Source organism: Onychostoma macrolepis, chromosome 14 (assembly GCF_012432095.1).
Source record: "Onychostoma macrolepis isolate SWU-2019 chromosome 14, ASM1243209v1, whole genome shotgun sequence".
Taxonomy (NCBI): Eukaryota; Metazoa; Chordata; class Actinopteri; order Cypriniformes; family Cyprinidae; genus Onychostoma; species Onychostoma macrolepis.
The window spans coordinates 24,552,758-24,574,012 of record NC_081168.1 but is presented as its reverse complement, the minus strand read 5'-3'; the positions used below and the strand labels follow the sequence as shown (position 1 = coordinate 24,574,012).

Here is a 21,255-nt window from a genome sequence, read left to right as displayed (position 1 = left end):
CTCTCGGATGGTTGTGCATCTTTTTCTTCCACACTTTTTCCTTCCACTCAACTTTCTGTTAACATGCTTGGATACAGCACTCTGTGAACAGCCAGCTTCGTTGGCAATGAATGTTTGTGGCTTACCCTCCTTGTGAAGGGTGCCAATGATTGTCTGAGAGGATGGTCCAAACTGAGAGACCATTTTGAAGGCTCATGAAACCTTTGCAGGTGTTTTGAGTTGATTAGCTGATTGGCATGTCACCATATTCTAATTTGTTGAGATAGTAAATTGATGGGTTTTTGTTAAATGTGAGCCAAAATCATCACAATTAAAAGAACCAAAGACTTAAACTACTTCAGTCTGTGTGCATTGAATTTATTTAATACACGAGTTTCACAATTTGAGTTGAATTACTGAAATAAATGAAGTTTTCCACGACATTCTAATTTATTGAGATGCACCTTTATGATGGGTTAATAAACAACCCAATTTGCTGGGTAAAATGAACCTCATATGGGTTCTGTCCTATATTTACCCAGCCCTTGGGTTAAAAACAGCCCAAATTGGGTTGTTTTTAACCCAGTGTTTTTTAGAGTGTAGCTTCATTCGATCTGAAATGGCTTACCACCACAAGTGCTAAAAATCAGTCAACCAACTTGACTTAATTTACACATCTCATCTCTGAATTCAATAATGAAATGCCTTTAATTGAAAATTGAAAATTGAGTGTTTAATCTTATCATTATACATTACTGACACTCTATCCTCCAATTTGATACTGTTAAGTGCTTTGACACAATCTGTATTGTTAAAAGCGCTATATAAATAAAGATGACTTGACATGCAATTGTATCACAGACAACATTTAGCAAAACCTCTAGACATCTCTGCTCATTTCTTTATTACATTTAACCTACATATTACTACATGTGTGCCACCAATTCATCTACCAGTTACTTTTAGGCAAAACCTATGCTCCCTTTCATCTTTCCTCTGTAGTGTCATCCTCTCTTCCCTCACCCACCCATTTCTCATCTCTGGATGTAAATACAGCAACTGACACATTATGATCCACTTTAACTTCTTGTCAAGACAATATCTGTCTAGACAAGCCAGTGCATACTACCCCTTCTAACCAAAAAAGTTGCCCCATGTATCATCATCTTTACTGTATTTTTGCTGACCAGTCTTTTGGGTGGCTCACCAATGTTCTAGATTTCTCTAATACAAAAACATTAAGTAGGCTTGACCAAAATCTTTGTGGGGAGAAGAATTTATTGAAGATGGTAGTGTGGCATTTCTTCAATAGTGATGTTAGCATGTCTTCCTTCAAACAATCCCTTGTATGAATCCTAGCTTCCCCCAAAGTTCTGTCTGTAGGATAGACTTTTATACCTGAAGACAAAAGGGCTAGAAACAACAGATACTGTTTGGACCTTCCCGCTGGAGATCCTGCAATCTACAAGATGTTCCAGAGGAATGCTGTTCCTTTGTTATTCTAATGGTATGGACAATTTGGTTCACACCGTTATGTTATTTCTTTCACAGAATGACCAACTGAACTTTAACCAATCAGGTTTCAGCAGCGGCCATTCAACTGAGACTGCTTTGCTGTCTGTCACTGTAGCCCTGCAGATAGCAAAAGCTGATTCCAAGTCATCAGTTCTTATTCTGCTGGATCTATTTGCCACTTTTAACTCTGTGAATCGTCAGATTCTCCTGTCTACCATCACCGGATCTGCACTCCACTGGTTTGAATCTTATCTCACAGGTAGGTCTTTCAGGGTTTCCTGGGGAGGAGAGGTATCCAATGAACATCAACTGGTCACAGGGTTTCCTCAGGGATCAGTTCTTGGACCCCTCCTCTTCACCATATACACTACATCACTGGGAACCATTATACAAGCACATGGTTTCTCCTACCATTGCTATGCTGATGACACACAGCTTTATCATTCATTTTAACCAGACAATCCAATAGTAGCTGCATGGATCTCAGGCTGCCTGGCAAACATCTCAGCATGGATGAAGAAACATCACCTGCAGCTCAACCTGGCAAAGACTGAGCTTCTCATTTTCTCTGCCACTCCGACTCTACAGCATGATTTCATCGTCCTGCTAGGTTCATCAAAAATTATTCTTTGGTGACCAGCTGACCTTCAAGGACCATAAAGACAGCTCGATCATGCAGGTTTGCAATGCACAACATCAGGAGGATCAGGCCCTTCCTAACAGAGCATGCTGCACAACTTCTATTATCTATCATATAACTGTGTGGGGAATTGGCAAATTGGCGCCCCTGCTTGCTGAGAAGGTACCGTGCACAGAAGCTGTGTGAGAAGTGGAAAGGGGAGGGGGGCGCTGGATGATTTTGCATCAAGGAAGGTCAAGGTCAGGTTTTAGTTTTAGTTTGTGTTTTCTGTTCTTAGTGTAATAGTGTAATAATTAGATTTTCTTTAGTGTGATTTGTGTGATGAATTATTTGTGCTATTTAGAATATTTATTCTATATTTTATTTATATATTATTGTTGTTCTCTGCTCTTGTTACATTCTGATTGTACATATTTTTGACACTTTTATGAATATAGAGTATATTTATTTAAGTTCTGATAAATTATACTCAGAGAATAAAATACTTGAGTAATTTTACTTGATTACTTTACTTAAGTATTATTTTGGGGGATTTGTACTTTATTCAAGTACAATTTAAACTGACTACTTGTACTTTTACTTGATTACATTTCTGAAGAAAAAACAGTACTTTTTACTCCTTACAATTTTATTTCATCTTGAAAAGTGCATTACATTTTATTTTATCTTATGCACATTAAATATGGTAAACGGAAGCTCAAACGTGCGTGCCTGATGTGAGAACCAATGATCATTGTTTCATGCATCAAGCACACATATTTCTACTTCATTTATGACTTTCATCAGGTAAATGTCTGGCTTCAAAAGTTCACCATAAAATCAGAGGAAGCATACTGAGGTAGCAAAGTTGCATTTTTCCAAAAAATGTTCATTCGTTATTTGTTCTGTTTTGATAGAGCCATTAGCTGTGTAATATATTAGCTGAATGCACAAGATTGAGTGCAAATAAAATCAGTGATGAGAATTTAAATACCATTAATATTTTTGTGGAAATATTTTCTTAATTAATTAAAAATCTCCAAAAGTGTTTAAATAAGCATTGTCTGTTAAATTAATTGTGATTCATGTTTAGTGATGTTCTCACCAGGTAGTGGATAAGTTGTATTTATAATATATCATTATATGACACATTGAGTAGGAATCAGGACTGTCAATGTTTTTATTTTTTTATTTTTTTTTAAATCTTAATAATTACATGATTTGCTCATTAATTAATCTAATTAGTAACACAAAAAAGTGGCCTTTCAAAACGTTAATGTTGTATGTTTTAATTATATGACTCTCCTCATTAATTCAACACATTCTAGTATTCTGTCTGGAATATGTTTCTAGCCTCTGCATCACATCTTGCTCTTCAAAGGGATAGTTCACCCAAAAATTATAATTCTCTCATCATTTACTCACCCTCATGTCATCCCAGATGTTTATGACTTTCTTTCTTCAGATGAACACAAGCAAAGATTTTTAGTCCAGATAATGCAAAACAGAACCACTTCAGAACCCACACAAAGTGAACACAACGGTCAAGTTAAAAAATATTAGTGGGCCTGTTTGTATCCTTCTTACATAAGCCTATCATTTCACTTAAGAAGACACTGATTCATTAACAGGGGTTGCATGCGTTACTGTCATATTCACTTTGTGTAGTTTTTGAAGTGTCATTTTTGGATGTCCCATACACATGATTTTTTCCCCTAAAACCCTTAGTTTGTGTTCATCTGATAAATGAAAGTCACATGGGATGGCATGAGGGTGGAAAGAATGGAGTTTGCTTTTAATCTCTTTCCCTGTATTTTTTTTCTCCAGTGTTCCGCTGTGCTGCATTTTAATTGTTGTTGTTGCACTAGATATACGTGTTTGACCTGTAACATTGCATTTTGTTTCATTTTCTCCCTTTAACCAAACTTCTGAATGTCTGTCAGAAAAGAAAGTACTTCTACTTTTTTAATACTTGAGTACAATTTAAAGTTGTACTTTTTTAATTTTACTCAAGTATGTTTTTGGCCAGATACTTGTACTTTTAATTGAGTAAAATTTTCACTCAGTATTTGTACTTTCACTTGAGTAAAATTTTTGAGTACTTTTTACACCTCTGCTTATACTGTTTTGTGCAGAATTGTGTTTTTCAAATGTTCTTTTGAAGGATTTGTGCAATTGAGAAATATAAGCTTGTCTTACACTTACTACTGTTACAATAGTTACTACTATTGTTATAGTAAAAAATTGGCTGTTTGTGCAAAATGTTTTTTTATTTTTATTCTTTTTTCTGGGATGGGTGGGGTGGCGGGGGGTGCGCTCAAAGGGGGTCTCGCCTGGAGAGTAAGGCAAGGCAAGGCAAGTTTATTTATATAGTTTATCTGTAAGTAAGCGATGCCTTGTGGTAACCTCACAGAGAGGCATTTTCGTTCATCTTTCCTGGCTGGTGAAAAGATCTTCCCACAATTGCAGTAATTAACAGAACACCTGACACGTTATCTGACAGCAACACTAATTTAATCCCATACCCAACCCGTTTGACATAAAAACGGGGACCCGAACCGCATCTGCATTAAATCTCCTACATGAGGTAGACAAAACTCATTTATTAAAATTTTTATTCAAATTGATGCAATGCAATTATTATTCCACCAGATACATCAAATATTACCAGTTCACCTGCATGTACCCGCCCGCATGCAGGACTCTGGCTTCCCCCTTATGGACAACATAATAGACAACTCTGGCCCCAGAGAGTGATTGTAAATTAAGCTTACATGACATATATGTGAAATTTAATTCTGCATCTTCTGAGATTTCATTGTAATCCTTCTCATAAAGTCACTGAAGTAACATTAACTGTTCACCTGATTGTATTGCTGTCTGCATGTGATGTTAGAGCGTTGTTGAGAGAGAACAAGAATGTATTGGAAACACACTACCGCCTACCTGACTCTGCCTGAGAAGTAAGGAAAAATACACTGAGATGATTTTTTTAATATCTCGGAAATATATGATAGTATTCTTGAAAACAATCTTTTAATGTATTATTGAATAAAATATTAGTTAATTATCAAAGAAAGAAAAAAATAATAGCCATAATATGGACTATTGTAAATGCTGTGAGCTGTGATGCTCAGATACTGTAATTTCCTTCTCACATTGCTGATTTCACCATTAACTCTTCACCTGAACAGTTTATGTTTTTGTATATGGTATCATTGTAATCATTGACCATCAAAACATAGGGGTAGACATCACCTTTTCTGTGTTATCATGTTTAGTTCAGGAGATATGACACAAAATACATAACTTGGAAAGTTAAATGGTCGCCATGGCAACCATGAGGCGTTTTTGCGATGGCTTCATTTCTGAAAATGTTTAGGGCCGCATTGGAAAAGCATGATGTTGACCCAGAATGGTGTACATAAAATCATTTCTGCTGTTTTGCTACACTAACCATAGTTTAACCATGGTATTTGAAGTAAAACTGTGGTTATAGGCTACAACTGGTAATAAAAACGCCCAAAAAACACGGTTAGCCGACTATAGCCTACATTTACTATAGTAATACCATTGTTAATTTTCGTAAGGGATTGTATATAATAATATGAAACATTTACATCACAAAATATCACATTTATTTGATGTGAAGGAGGGTTGCTGTAAGCCCATCAGAACTGAGTTGCGGTGCAGGCGGGACGGGACTAATGACAGGTCACTGAAGGTTAAGTCTAGTCTGGAGTGCATATAAATATGAATATTAAGCTTGATATGTTTCATACGTTGTATATCCATAATAACTGCTGTCGGAGTTCTGATGTTGTGTGCCACCCGCTCAGATGTGCTACCTCCGTCAGTTTATTCAGCAGTATATAAATCTTCAGATCGGGTTTTTATTTTTATTTTTTACTTATTAGAGGTACAGAACGCCACGTAGCAAATTTTCAGCATTGCACCAAGCAAAAATCAATCGAAATCATAACAAAAAGTAAAGATCAAGCGTCTAACAAAGTCTCCTTACATTAATTCGAACGGTTTGTTTTCCCAACCCACGAAACGGATATGACGTTTTTGTGGGCGTTCCCAGCAATGCAAACCAAGTCAATACAAGTGTACCAAGTTTCATGCTTTTATGAAAAAGTAAACATTATTTTCCCATATAACCTGGACTAAAGGAAAAAAATAAAAAAATAAAAGTTTTTAAAAGAAAAAAACTGGACTTTTTGAATAACGTTTCATAACTTAATGAAAACGTCAGCAATATGTTCTGAGAAGATATTTACGTTCATGTTGGAAAGATCGTATTTGCACACGAAGGCCAAGGCCACCACAACCTCGAACTTTATTTATAGTTATAGTTTGGCATCAGATTGTATTATCGTCCTCTGACCATTAGTCGCCGCCCTCTAACGCTTTAATAACACGCTGTGCGTCTGTGTAAGTGGAGTCTGTCGCCCGCTATCGCCGAGCGCGTGTAGCGCGTCAGTTCAGCGCACGTGTGTTTCACTCAGCTGGCGCGTCGGTTGGCTCGCGCGCACCGCAGGAGACTCACGCAGAACGGAACGGATTTACCGGAATACGGTCGGAACGGCGCCGCAGGATGAGCGTTTCTCCGGAGCAGCGCTGACGGAGCGACGCAGCCCGCTTCTGCTGTGAATCAGGTAAATGTAAATCCGCTGCACGTTCTGACACTAAACAACAGGCTTGAGTTCGCATTATTTTGTGTTTTTGACACAATACTGTACCAGTGATGGGATCAGATGTCCAAAAGCCATTGCACCTGTTGTTAGGGCACGATTCAGTGTTTAGGATGTTCTGATGTGTTTACAGACGAATTAACTAGGAGTTGATGTTGTTGTTGTTTTGTGTGTTTTTGCACATGGTCTTTGCATTTGGTGATTTAGGCTATAGTGGATGCATTTTGTGAAACTTTAGTGTACATATAGGCTACTTTCTGTGAAAATATATGCGAGATGCAGTCACCTGAAGTAAACCATAGAGCATTTGATGTTTACTGTACTGTAAATCTTTTAGCATTCTTGTTATCTACTTTGAATGGCTTCAAACAATAAAGTATGACGGGTAAATTGCTTTATTTGGGTTAATTAAATGAACTGTGTGTAAAACCTGCTTTAGATGAACTGCACACAGTCACATGACAGTCATGTATGTTATGATTTATTTTGCTCAGATCTTGCTTTCAAAGCTAAGGAGAGTTGTAAGTTTACAGAAGCTGTGAAAAAATTAAAAAGACCAACAAGTCCATGTTTCTCAGGAGATAATTATATATGTAAACTTTTGAATGGCATCATTTTGTGTAAATTCAGTTATTATTTTATCTTTTGGGCTCTATGTAAACATTTGATGTGAAATAGCCTACTAAAGGAAGTCCTTAATTTAAAATTAAAAAAGCCATTTTTTAGGTCATACCCTCATTTTTATGAATTATTTATTTATTTTAAAGATTCTGCAAGTTGTATGTAAACTTATGACTTGAGCTATTTAAAGATTTTGGTTCTTTTTTTTTTTTTTTTTAGTTGCACAATTATACAGAAGAATACCGAAGTCATCAAGATGATGAAATGACACAAAAGCAGAATGATGCAGTGACCCAAATGTGTGTATAAATGTTTCATACATGCAGAGCATTGTAGATGCAGTGTATTTGTGTCTACAGTTTAAACATTTAAGCAGAAGCCTTAAGATCACAGTATTTTTAAGATCACGAGAAACATACATTTAATCAACTGTATCTAAACTTGGATGCAGATGAGATGTAGAACTAGATAAAAAGTGTTTGAGTTCCAGTTCCTTTATTTTTCACAGACGTTGTGGATGAGATGCTAGTTTGCATGTGAGATTACAGTAAAAAACAATTATTTTTTTCCCCAAACGTTCTGTAAAGCTGGCTGCACACTAGATGATTTTCAAATCTTAAACCGATTTTAAAACCATGGGAGACCACAGACATGAAGACAGTTCTACTGATTTTTAGCCTTATAATCCTCTGAACGCGCACACTAGACGATTCGAGCAGACCGCGCACTTGAAGATTGTAGGAACGATTTCACAGTGACACGTGATCTCACGGAGAACCAAAAACCATTAAGTTAGTATCCACTTTAATATGTGTATGTGTGTGCTTGTATGTTTGCACATGACCCATGAACTCCATCCACTTCACAGCTGTCGTGTGTGCAAAGTTTATTTTTAGCTGAACTGACGCCTGTTGTGTGTTTTCCGGGTCTTTGAGCTGCAGTGAGTTTGGTTGATTTGTCTCTTTAAGTTCTGGTTGATTGATTGTGTTTCCAGCAGCATCAGAGTCCGAAAGATTCAGTCTGAATCAGATACTTTGGGGCTGCACGATTAATTGAAATAAAATGGAAATTATTAGAAAATTAAGAAATAAAGGCTGCATTTTATATTTGAAAAGTTAAATTATTATTATTTTTTTTAAACACTGGATTTTAGTAAAAAGCTATTTCTTTTGTTTTTCTTTAGTAATTTTTATATTTTTATTTTAGTAGTAGTAATAATAAAAGTAGTAGTAATAATAAAATAATTATAATAATAGTAATTGTTAATGTATATTTTAAATACTAGATTTTATTTTACAGTGAAATATTACAATAGTAAAAAATCTTATTTTGATTTTTAGTAATATCTTTTTATTTTAGTGATAATCATGATGATGATGATGATTATTTATTATTATTATTATTATTATTATTATTTTAAATACTAGATTTCATATTCCAGTGAAATATTACAATAGTAAAAACAATTTCTTATTTTGATCTTTAGTAATTTTTACTGTTATTATTATTATTATTATTATTATTATTATTTGAGTAATAATCAAGATTATGATTATAATGCATTTTATTATTTTAAATACTAGATTTTATTTTAAAGTAAAATATTACAATAGTAAAAACAATTTCTTATTTTCTTTTTAGTATTTTTATATTTTTATTTTAGCAGTAGTAATAATAATAATTATTTATTTTCTTTTTAGTAATATGTATTTTTATTTTAGTAGTAGTAATAATAATAATTAGTTGTTTTTATTATGATGATTGTTGTCGTTGTTTTTTTTTGTAGCAACATTGATATATAATGGCAAAATTACGGGGACAAAATTGGATCTTTTTTTAAAATGGCTTTTTTTTTTTTATTGCAATTGAAATTATCTGAAAAATCATAATCTACTTTTCTTTATTAAAATACACACAAAAACCAGACTAAACTGACTTCATTGTGCAAATTAGGCATCATTTTTATTCAGTTTCATAATTTTTGGACTTTTGGTATTTTATTGAATAACAGTACATGAAAAATCCACATTGTTTTGCCTCTTTTTAAGATAAAGCGGCTCATAAATCAAACGTGTGTTTATTACTGAAACTCTTTTTGTCTGTGAATTCATATATCAATATATCATTGAGCTGTTCAGTAACTCAGAGACTCAGGATTATAATCGTCCCGACAGACCGTGAGCTGTTTAACCCTTAATATCACTGCTGCATAATGAGTTGCCGTCTGCGGAGAAACACAAACCCTGGCATTTGTCAGGAAACTACAATCCTTTATTTATTCTGTCCTGAGGAGAGGCAGGTTGGCAGCTGTCGTTTGGCAGAGAGTGATGGATTGTGGGTAATTTGACTCTGAAATCTTCATCTGTTCACTGGGGTCTGATTTTGGATGATGTCATCACTCAAATTGTTTGCCCTCAAGGTGAACAGAAGGAACCACGACACACACACACACATATATATACACACACACACACACACACAGAGAGAGACAAAAAAACTGGTGTACATTTTACTTTGTAACAAATTTCACTCAGAAATTGCTAGTAAATTTCACCAATAAAAAACGGCGAATAACACATTGAATTATATAGTATTTTAATATTCCAAAATTATATAGTATTAAATATAGTACTCCAAAAGTCTGAGGCTGCCAATTTATTTTTAATTTTATAATTGTGGCCCACATGAACTAGAGAAAGCATTTATTTCTTCATGAGATTTTCTCCCCACTTTCAATTGTTTTACTTCAGTGAAAGGTTAGAATTTTTGTGAATCTTTTGAATGAAAGATCAAAACACAGCCACCTTTGCTCATATTTACCAAGGGTGCCAATATTAGTGGAGGGCATGAATGCCATGATGCCATGTGTCTAAACAAGATGTCCAGGACCTCCTGCAGAAATAAAGGCCCACAACATAAAAAATACAGCAGTATATTTCATTGTACACATGGGGTACTTTTTATCCCTGAGTTCATCAAACCCATCTTGAGTGTTTGCTGCTAAAAAGCTCATTTTTTAGTTTAATCTGACCATAGAAGCCAGTCACATTTGAAGTTCCAGTCGTGTCTGATAACTGAATATGCTGGAGTTTGTTTTTGGGTGAGCGAGGAGAATTTTTCTTGAAGCCCTCCCAAACAACATGTGGTAATGTAGGTGCTGTTTGACAATTTTTTTTAAAGGCATTTCTGACCCCGAGACTCAAACTCTCCTTCTCACCGTGCATTAGGATGATATAGACACACGTCCTCTTCCAGACAGTTTCGTAACATTTTATGTTGATTGGAAATGCTTAATTATTGCCCTGATGGTGGAAATGGGGATTTTCACTGCTTTTCTTAAAGCCACTTCACTAATTTGTGAAGCTCAATTATCTTTTGCTGCACATCAGAAATATATTCTTTGGTTTTTCTCATTGTGATGGATGATTAAGGGAATTTGTGCTTTGTTTTCCCTCCTATTTATATTTGTGTGAAACAGGAAGCCATGGCTGGATAATTTCATGTTCATAATCACCCTGGAGTGCTCAAAATTGTGAATATGAATGGGAATATACTTCAGAGATATTTTACTCATAAGAATTTCTAGGGGTGCCAATAATTGTGTACAACGTGTATTAGAGAAAAACTTTTATTTCATAATGATATTTCCCCCCATTTTAAATTCTTATTATCCAATGAAAGGTTAGATTTTTGTGAATTTTTTAAATAAAAGATCAAAAGGATTAACAATGCAGATTAATTTTCACAGCCTTCTTTGATCATATTTGCCAAGGGTGCCGATATTTTTTGACGTGACTGTATACACACATATATGTTTTGTTTTCCAGTATAAATATTAAAATTGTTCTTGAATCAAGAGCCATTTACTTCAATTGCAAAATTACTTAAAGTCTTGTTTTCTGAAAAATGCATCAAATTAAAGTGAGTCCATGCTTAGAAATATCTGCTAATAGACTAGAAAATGCCTGACCCCATTGATAGATATTTGCTGTTGTTTTAAGCATAAATTCTCTTCATTTTGATTAATTTCTCAGAAACAAGATTTATAATCTTAAATCATTTTCCATCCCAAATAAATATATGTTAATTTCTGAATGTTTCGATGTTTTCACTGGAAAAGAAGACCGAGCTCTGAGTGGGGTCTGTGTAATGTGTCTTTGTGTCGAGCAGCACAGAACAGACATTAATCACTCTGTCGGGCAGGTGGAGAGAGAGGAAGTGAAGCAGAGAGGATCATGGGAGATGTGTGTTGGAGGACAGCAGCTCGTGTGGTGCTCATTCATCATGCAGTGTGTTGTGGGATGTGTGAGGTCAGCATGTGTTGAGCAGGACATTACGCGCTCGCTTACACACGGAGGGCTGATGTCTCTCTTTCCCTCTCATAGATTCCCACCGGTATCACGATGAATGGTTTTAAAAATCTTTTAAACAACTTGGTTCAAGGCTTTTGCCCTTAAATGCCACTCAAATTAGCTTGATAAGCGCAGTTCTCCCACCCGTTTTAACATATTTCCTCTTTAGACAGGAAGTTGGGATGGGACACATCAGAGATTTCCTTTTTTCATTTATTTTGGCAATTACAAATGTATTGCTTACTGAATACTGAGCAGTATGTACTGCACACTGCCTACTATTTTTTTAAAGCCATCAGGATTTAGGTTTGCACAATGTGGGGGGAAAAATCTAATTGCATTTTTAATTAATTAATTATTATATTTTTTGTGATTTAAAATGGTCATTACTGTAAAATATTTCACTTTAAAATGAAATCTAGTATTTAAAAATAATATAATAATAGTAATAGTTATTATTACTATTACTACTACTACTAAAACTGCCTACTATTTTTAAAGCCATTAGTATTTAGGGTTGCACAATGTGGGAAAAAATTCTAATTGCATTTTTGAATTAATTTTTTTTTACAAATTGTCATTTACGATTCACAATGTTTAAAGCTCTAGATATACCCTAAAATTGTGATTTTTATATATAAATATGATTACATAACAATAATAATAATATAATTACTACTACAATAATAATTAGTATTTTAAACATTTTTATTATTGTTGTCAAACTTGATATGACGATGGTGATATTAATAATAAAATATCTTATAACTTATAATAAATTATATTACAGAATAAGATTTTCTTTGTATTATTTCATTGTAAAAGTACAGCAATAATATTTAAGGCTTTTTTAATAACTCAATTATAAAATATTATTTTTTAAATTTATATTCGTTGATGTGATTTCAGAAACACTTGACCAACAGCCGGTTGTGACAAACCCCGAGTACCAAATTGAGTTCACCTCTTCTTTTGCTTAAAAGTGTAAGTTTTTTTCTCTCTTTTCTTTTGAAAGTATAAATTAGCAAGACAATACACATACAAATGATAAACTTTAACTCTATGATGGTTAATTAATTTGTGAATCACATGCGTGTCGAACTATAGGGCCTGGTTCATGCGGATCACAGATCAACTGCGATCTGTTCCACCCCTATTCATTATTGCCACTTACTGTAATGCTGCATCGCTGATGTTGTCTAGTATGCAACATTACAGCCATAAGCAATGAAATTCAAACCCAACAGGTCAAAGGTCACCAAACATGAACTTTAGTGCTCAGCAGAAGACCAAGATACTTTGCTTGTGTGTGTAGTCACTGAATGCTAGAAGGGAACATGAAGTGTAGTGTGAGCGCACTCTCACATGAGACACTGATAGTGAATGTGTGGTTGTCCCGGTCTCAGAGGTGTCAGACGACACTGTCGTTTTCGGGATCATGTTACATCATCTGACCCGTTACCGGCTCTCAGCCAATCCGGACGCAGGTCTGGACTCATATTTAGGTGAGAGGTCACAGGGCACGGCTCAAATCAGCGGCCAGCGTGTGTGAGGCGATCTCATTACCCATGTGCTCCTGTAACACACATCTCTCAATCTGCTGTATGTTCAGCAGTCAGGACGGTAGCTTCTCCTCACTGTATCGTCTTGATGGTCTCAGTTTTTGTATTAGATTTAGATTTGAATTTTAGATTTTTATATATTTTTTTTATATTTTTCTTTTTCTTTTAATTTTTTAAATGTCAATATAGTTTTATTACTTTATTATTTTTTTAATTGTATATAACATTTTTATTTTATTTATTAGTTTTAGTTTGTCTTATTTTAGTACTTCAGCATACAATGAAATGTAGCCTCGGCAACTAGCTAAATCTAAATGAGTGTTTGAAATATTTTAAAATAAATCATTAATTAATTCTTGATTTTATATATATATATATATATATATATATATATATATATATATATATTTTTTTTTTTTTTTTTTTTTTTTTTTCAAATTACAAGTGATTTTTTTTTTTTATGGAAAAGCTAGTAATGATTTGCTCTTGGATGCATTTATTGAGAAACATTTAAGTTCATAATGAGACTTTTGAATGCAGAGAAACATAACACTTGAAAATGTTGCAGTGGACAGAGGTTGAATGGTTGTAGTTGCTCTTTTAGACTTTCATGTATAATTGATCTCTTTAAATAATGGATGACCGATATTGCAACACCTTCTCCCTCTCCAGCATGTTCGTTTGACCAGCATGTACTCAGTCACAGCGGTTTGTTTTGTTTCGGCGTCACTGCTGTGTTTAGGAAAGATTTGCTCAGTAATGATTTGAAATTAAAGAGTCTTTCGCTTTTAGGTAATTTTCCATCTCAGTGATTCAGTTTTCAACACTAAATTGTGGCTACAAAGCTGTTCTACAGCAGAAACGCAGAGCACTTCGGCTCTTAACGAGGGAGAAATCAATCACGTACAGTCAACACGTGTAATTAAGCGTAGCATTCGTCTCAGCGGGCCTCATTATCTCATATTAAGCAGCACGTCTCTGCTGAGGTCATTACTGCACTATAGCAGTCCGATATGAGGGCAGGCGTTGCTATTTATTGCATACAAATACCTCGAAAAAGTTTGAGGTCTGTAGAATTTTTTTTATTTATTCATTTATTTGCTCATCTAGGCTGTACTTTTATAGTATAGTACTTTATATTATAATAATTTGATCAAAAATACAGTAAACAGTAAAATTGTGAAAATATGATTACCCTTTAAATTAACTGTTTTCTATGTGAATATATTTTAAAATGTAATTTATTCCTGTGATCAAATCTGAATTTTCAGCATCATTACTCCAGTCTTCAGTGTCACATGATCCTTCAGAAATCATTCTTATATATTGATTTGCTGCTCAAGAAACATTTCTGATTATTAGAAGTTCTTATTACTGTAATATTAATAATTATAACATTATATGGGTTTTTAGAAAGCATTTATTAGAAATAGAAAACTTCTATAGCATTATAAATGTCTTTACTGTAACTTTTGATCAATTTAATGCAGTTTACATGTAAAAATGTGGATTCTGTATTTTGTTACTCAATCAAAAGTGCTTAGTGGATAGTTGGTTCATTCTGGTGTTCATGTACACGTTAATTCAGTCGAGTAACATCAAGGTTATTTACACTTTTCACAATACGCATTGTTTCAAAACTCTTTACAGAAAGTCATGATAGTAATGTCTATAATATTTTTATGCCTTATAGTCTAATTTTGCAGATTAGAGCTGAGAGATATATTTACATTTTTCATTTTGCACATATAAATAATCAAGGAGCTAGTTAAGATTTGATCTATAGAATATATTGCTTTACATGAGTGTGCTGTATATATGCGAATAAAGTTTGTTTTATGACAAAATAAAAAATCAGGCATTTCATGATTCTAAAAAAAATACACACGATTTTTGTCCGGTTAGTCATGTTCTGTGGTGACTGACAGCCATAGATGTACATTTAAAAAAAAATATTTAAAATTTAATAAAAATTATTATGATTTTAGTGACAAGGCCATCAGAAAATTGTGCTAATTGGTTATCATGTGATGTTGATAATGTTAAATAGGTGGATATTGTCAGATTCATTGGCCTGATTAACATATAAGTCTATAAATAATGAGTCCAAATCTATTCTTAGATTATAAATTGATTAAAATGTATTCTTCAATCATTAACTTAAAATCATCTGTGTCACAACTGCAGAACTGATTTGAAGACACATAACATTGTAGATCTGATTGAGGTAGGTGTGTTTATGTGAATTTGACGTGTCCTGACAGCTGCTAAATGATTAATGTGCTGGTTTGTGTGCGTGTGTGTGTGTGTGTGTGTGTGTTGATGTCCGTCTGCTGTCAAACTCCATGTACAGTCTGTGGCTCCTGCACTCATTAGTGTGTTTCCTTTCACTATTCCCTGAATAATAATTGGGCTTCTTGACGGAGCAGGTCATGTTATCACCACAGTCAGTGGAAAATCTGACCCACATGACCCGCTGTGACATCAAACATGACAACAACTCACCCGCTTCAGAGATCCAATCCTCTGTAGCGTGCTTCATGAGAATTTCTTTCTTCTCACTTTCCATTTTTTTGGTGCATTAATCAGGAAATCAGTCTTGCTGATGAAAGTACAGCATTGGTCGTCTCACAGATCACTGATTCATAACAGCTCAAACGTTTTACAAGGCTACTGTACTGTACTGTAAACCTCAAGTTGAGATGCTTGATGCATTTAAATAAATATAGATTTAAAATAAAACTTTAATTAGATTTAAAGGTGAGTGTGTTTTGCCTTTGCCTGTGTTAAGTCGTCATGCTAACCAGTGAGAAGTGCTTGTTAGTTGTAATTCTAGGGCAGAGTCCTGCACGCGGGCGGGTACCCGTGGGTACCCGAGGGGTGAACCGCAAAAATTGACGTAACGGGTGGAATAATATTGACGTGTCGGGTGCGGTGCGGGTCGGACTGGTGACAGGCACGGGCGGGTTGCGGGTACAATTATAACCAAGACTATTTCGACTTAATCCAGTACGCGCTGATAGGCAGCTCCTTTCAAATTGTCCCATGCTTGTGTTCGCGTACTCTGTCTGAAGACCGGGCTTCTACAGCGGGATTTGCAAACACTGAGCACTGCAGCCAATCGACAGCTGTATTGACATTGATTGACAGCTGTAAGTCTAGTGATTACATTAAAGGGAGCGCTCTTTGCTCGCTTTTCTGTAGTTAATCTATTCACAGTTTGAATAAAAGCTTTAGTCCGCAATAGTTTTATATTGTTTACACGTTGAATGGTGCTTTCTCTCTCTCTGTTAACTTGTTGGACTGCGTGTGTTAAATGTTATTAAATTTATTATTATTTATTATTAAAATATTAACGCATTAACTCAGAATGACTTGTTAATTGCTTGTTACATTAAAAATAAAATAAAGGTGTTTTGTCTGCCTTATGTAGATTTAATGCGGGTGCGGTTCGGGTCGCGGTTTTTATGTCAAACGGGTCGGGTCGGGTTCGGAATTAAATTAGTGTTGCTGTCGGATAACGGGTCGGGTATTCGGTTAACTACTGCGGGTGCGGGGCGGGTGCGGGTTTATCAAACAAGACCCGTGCAGGACTCTGTTCTAGGGCATTGACAGGCGTTTGCTGTGGAGTTCTGGATAGAATATTACGTTCCATCCATTTAAAATCATTTTACATTTCACTTGAATTCCTGGATTTTAATTGAGGCAGCAAAAAGGATGCAGAATTCCAATATGAATTTTGAATGTGAGGAAGACTAATTTGTAGTGAAATTAATAAAAATATAAATCTATTAACAGAATTTAAAAGAAATTTAAAAAAAGTCATAGAATCATTTTAAACTTTCAAAGCAAAGGTTGTCAAGACAAACTATGTCTGGTTTGTCATTTAAAAACAATTGAAATTTAAAGTTTAAAATTTTAAAAACAAGATTTATGCGAAAAAAAGATAGACACTGTAGATAGATAGATAGATGTAGGTAGAGATGGGAGATAGATAGATTGATTAGATATAGTTAGAGATGATAGATAGATAGATAGATAGATTAATTAGATATAGATAGATAGATGTAGGTAGAGATGGGAGATAGATAGATAGATAGATAGATAGATAGATAGATAGATGTAGGTAGAGATGGGAGATAGATAGATAGATAGATAGATAGATGTAGTTAGAGATGGTAGATAGATAGATGTAGTTAGAGATGGTAGATAGATAGATAGATAGATAGATGTAGTTAGAGATGATCGATAGTAGGGTTGGGGGAAAAAATCGATACAGCATAGAATTGCGATTATTTTTTTCCCGTCAATACTGTATCGATACACGGACGCCAAGTATCGATCTTTTATTATACTATTTGGTAGAGTAATCAAATAAATTTCTTTACAGTCCACTAGATGGTAGTGCTGAGTTTTTTTCTGGTGAGGTCAGCTGGGTCACCTTCAGCATGCAGCAAGTTAGTAAAATAAAGATGGCGGCACGGCATCGCGGAAACTTTTCAGGAAAGCCCCGTCTGCATTTAAATCGGATGCAAGACTGTTTTATTTATTTTAAATTTAGCAGTAATTTACTTTCAAAAGCCCCAATTTTTGAAGGGTCTGCACAACTTTTTTTGTACAAGTTTCATTGTTCAAAATACCTGTAATATTGCATACCTGTTTACATTTAATTAAGGTGGACTAGATTTGACTGTAATACAAATAATTCAGTTTGCCAGGTGCATGCAACATTTATGACAGGTTTTCATGTAAGTGTTGGTCAGTTTGTCTGCTTGACAATCCCATTTTTCACTGCAGCAATAAAATTGAAGTGAGATAAACAAACTGAGAAATGTTTCTTTTTAGTTAAAACAGATGTTGGCAAAGTTTTCTTTTGGGGACATAATTTGAAGTTGGGAAAAAAGGTAATAAATTGCAGAATATCGCAATATATTTAAAATCGCAATAATATTGTATCGTGATAATATCGTATCGTCGGGCCTCTGGTGATTCCCACCCCTAATAGATAGATAGATATATGTAGTTAGAGATGGTAGATAGATACATAGATGAATGAATGAATGAATGAATGAATGAATGAGGCATTTATATAGCGCTTTAATGTGTATTGCAATACACCCAAAGCGCTTTACAATCATGTGGGGGGTCTCTCCTCAACCACCACCAGTGTGCAGCATCCACTTGGATGATGCGACGGCAGCCACAGGACAACGGCGCCAGTGCACTCACCACAAACCAGCTACAGGTGGAGAGGAGAGAATGTCATAGAGCCAATCAAGTGGATGGGGATTATTGGGAAGCCATGATAGACAAGGGCCAGTGGAGGGAATTTGGCCAGGACACTGGGGTTACACCCCTACTCTTTACGATGAGTGTCATGGGATTTTTAATGACCACAGAGAGTCAGGACCTCGGTTTAACGTCTCATCCGAAAGACGGATAGATAGATAGATAGATTAGATATAATTAGAGATGATAGATAGATTGTTTACAAGCTGTTATATTGACGTCTTTGCGTGGCTTAAACACTGATTGAGTGATTACACGAGACAGGATAAGGATTGTAAAGTTTCTATTAACTTACCCTGTTTAGTTATGTTTATTTTGTGCTGAAACTGGTTCATATTAAAAGTACAAAAGCACAATGCTTATTGCGATTTATTGGATGGGAAGTTCCCTTCAAACTAGGGCTGTGACGGTCGCCATGACAACCGCGTTGCCACCTGCGGTAAGGCGTGCCGTGTGATGTCACACAATCTATAACAAGCATAAAATACAAAGTTTTGTTTACAAGTGCAATAACAGTTGCAATAGAATTCGGTATTTATAACATATACTACTTGGCTGTAAATTGTTTATTTAGACTGTTAATTCACAAAATGTACTAATTACCTCAAACGCCATGGCATTTCCTTCACACCGTGTCTACACCGGACTCGAAAGGCGCTGCGCGGCACGACAAAATCCAATAGTCAATAGAACACAATACATTATAATCAGTGATGCTGTCTGCACTGGATGCGGTGCGGTGCAAACCCCCGACTGTAAACTGATGCCTCGTTCTATTAATGACACAAAGTTCAAATGATTTTAACGGTCGCTTTGTCGCGTCCAGTGTAGACAGACTTTAGCTGTTGCGGTGCAGCGCGTTAAGTGTTAAATGGGCGAGCACTTCATAATATCTCAAGCGCCGTTTCTTTGCTATTTGCGAGAGGAGGCCAGCAAAGACAAGGCAAGATACATGGCCACGTTTGCACAACAAGCACACCATCTGAACGCGTGTTCATTGCGGCTGGAAACAAAGTAACACCAATGAGGTCCTCCTTTAAACCGGACAATATCAACATGTTTGTTTTTGTGTCAAAGAATTTTAAATCTAACATTATATAAAAGCCAAGGTAGGCTTAAGCATTAGTGTTTACGTTCTAATTGTTATCAGGCCAACGCAGATTTTCCAGCACGGGATTGAAGTTGTTATTATTTAGGCTACTTATTTAGGCTACTTTCATATTTAACTGTACTTATTTCTTTGATAGCCTAGTGCAGGGGTCATCAAACTTGATCCTGGAGGGCCGGTGTCCTGCAGAGTTTAGCTCCAACTTGCCTCAACACACCTGCCTGGAAGTTTCAAGTATACCTAGTAAGACCTTGATTAGCTGCTTCAGGTGTGTTTGGTTAGGGTTGGAGCTAAACTCTGCAGGACACCAACCCTCCAGGACCGAACTTGGTGAGCCCTGGCCTGGTGTTTTCAGGCTGCGTGTTGCCGTGTTCACTGACGGAATTACTAAAATAAACACGTACGTTTGTTAATAGTTTGAGGCTGAGCCACGACCGCATTTATTTATTTTTTGTTTCATTATATGTATGCGAACACCCTAAAATATATATATATATATATATATATATATATATATATATATATATATATATATATATATATATATATATATATATATATATTAGGGATGTGCATCTCCATAACTGAGGCCAATGCAATATGCATCTCGATGCATAGCCAACAATATGATTGAAGCAGCTAGCGATGCGATTCGATACGATTCACCCCTTTTACGATGCAGTACAATCCGATTTCGATTCGATTCAACACAATGTGATTCGATGCAATGGAAAAAAATATGATTGCTTTTATTTCTTTGGTTCAGACAGACAGCAAATCATAAATTAACTTATGTCTTCTGACTTCTAATGCCTCGAGGCCGGTTTCATAAAACAAGTTTACCAAATAGGCCAGGCTTATTTCAGTTAGTCTGACTCACTGTCAAATGATTTGGTTTCATAAAGCAAATTTAACAAAGATCAACCTCAGTCACTGTGGCAACTTATGCTGGAAAACTAACCTGGTCCAGGGCAGGCAAACTGTCAGGCTAAGCTGAGCTCCTCTAACGCTGACCAATATGAATGCAATGATTTTACTACGGACTCTCTCATACACTCTTATAGCCATGCATTCTTTCTCTCTGGTTTTATGACAGCTGTCCCTTTTATAGTTACAACAGATAGCATTAGAACATTACAATCTAACATTGCTCTTTAAAGCATTAAAATCACTAAACTAAAAGTTAAAATCATTAAATTAAAACTACATTTTAACTGCTGTAAGAAACACACATTAACTCATCTGAGCTTAGTAATTAGGACTGCATCAACTTATTTTATTTACCCATTACAATAGTACCTTTACAGTTACTACTGCTATGCTATCATAAAAATCTACCTATACATAGGTTTAAAATTCTATAAAGGGCACATTTAATGTCCAACAATGAATATTTTAGCAAAATGCATATTTGACTCAGAATTATTGCACTCTGTCTGTGGAGTGCGCATGCACGCAGCAGCGTTCATTCACTCGCGTAAGCGTCGCCAACTCCTGACAGCAAAATGGATAT

At 35.2% G+C, this 21,255-nt stretch overlaps 1 protein-coding gene across 1 annotated transcript in view; it reads left to right on the top strand.

Moving 5' to 3' along the window:
- The first annotated feature begins 6,529 nt into the window (after window positions 1-6,529).
- ndst1a (N-deacetylase/N-sulfotransferase (heparan glucosaminyl) 1a) overlaps window positions 6,530-21,255 on the top strand; it is a 43,705-nt gene continuing 28,979 nt past the window's right edge. Inside the window, 2 exon segments of the mRNA XM_058797886.1 lie at window positions 6,530-6,774; window positions 12,693-12,767. The gene's annotated coding sequence lies outside the window, so the exon portion shown is untranslated.